Source organism: Dipteris shenzhenensis, chromosome 3, assembly GCF_047967505.1.
Source record: "Dipteris shenzhenensis isolate YYH24624 ecotype China chromosome 3, Dip_SZ_1.0, whole genome shotgun sequence".
In the NCBI taxonomy this organism is placed as follows: Eukaryota; Viridiplantae; Streptophyta; class Polypodiopsida; order Gleicheniales; family Dipteridaceae; genus Dipteris; species Dipteris shenzhenensis.
Genome location: NC_141598.1, coordinates 31,120,193 through 31,121,331, shown reverse-complemented (window position 1 = coordinate 31,121,331; position 1,139 = coordinate 31,120,193).

The window sequence follows — 1,139 nt, the reverse complement described above, 5'->3', positions numbered from 1 at the left end:
CACATACATATATTTTGGTATGACCATTTACTTTTCTTTTACAAGCAGTAGATTTACCTATAACCTACCAATCTCACAAGCTTTTGTATTTTTTATAGATGGCAGAGGGGAAGGAAGAAGAAATGATTTCACGTAGATCTGAAGTCAAGAAGGCCACAATATTTCCTTTTAGTTTAATTGATATGGTGATTTCTGTAAAAACTGAAAATGAAATATTTGAGACAATAAAAGGATCACTGAAAGACTTTCCTAACATAGAGAGTCAACTACTTGGCTTATATGGGAACTCAAAGCATATGATGATGGTGCGCTCACGCTAAAGAATTCTGAAGATTTGTCTAAGCTACAAGAAATGGGAAGCAACTTTGATGTTCAGGTTCTCATTGGACAACATCTATCACTTGGTGAAGAAGAGATTCAAATCCTAAGATATTGAGAGAAAGAGGTTAATGATAAAGTTGTAATGGCCACCCTCAAGTCTAATACAAACTTTATCTTTGCTTAATGTTTATATATTGATTAAATCTAATGAGGTAATGTTTGTTTTTTTTTTGTTGCACTATAATTATATCTTGGTTTCCTCCAATTTTTGGAAAGTGTGTATATGTCATAGATTCTATGCTTTCTACAGGGCTCAATAATAATAAAAAGTCAATAGAAGATATATGCACCTGGCTGCAATCTCTCAATATGGACAATGTATGAGTTATCATTTTTTCATATTATGAGGAGTAAGTGACACCCTAACCTCCCATTTAATTTTGTCAGAAGTAATATGTAGTCAAATAATAAATATTATTAATTGGCCATGCAGTTTACATTGGAGTTTAGTGGCTTTGGACCTACAAGCCAAGAAATGCTATTTTTCCAATTCAATAGCAAGATATCATGGCAATGTGTTAGTGTAAGTATACTCTTAATGCATTGTAACTTTCGTAGTATGTAGCTTTTACGATACACTTATTCATTCCATTGTATGTTATGATGGATAGGTCTACATCAAGGTTGATAAGTGCAATCGAACAAGTCACAAAGTATGATGGCGACTTGCAAGAAGCAATGGACTTACAAAGTCGATGCGAGGTTGTAGAACAAAATAATGCGCACAGCTATGAGTGGAGAGTGTGCTACAACTGCAA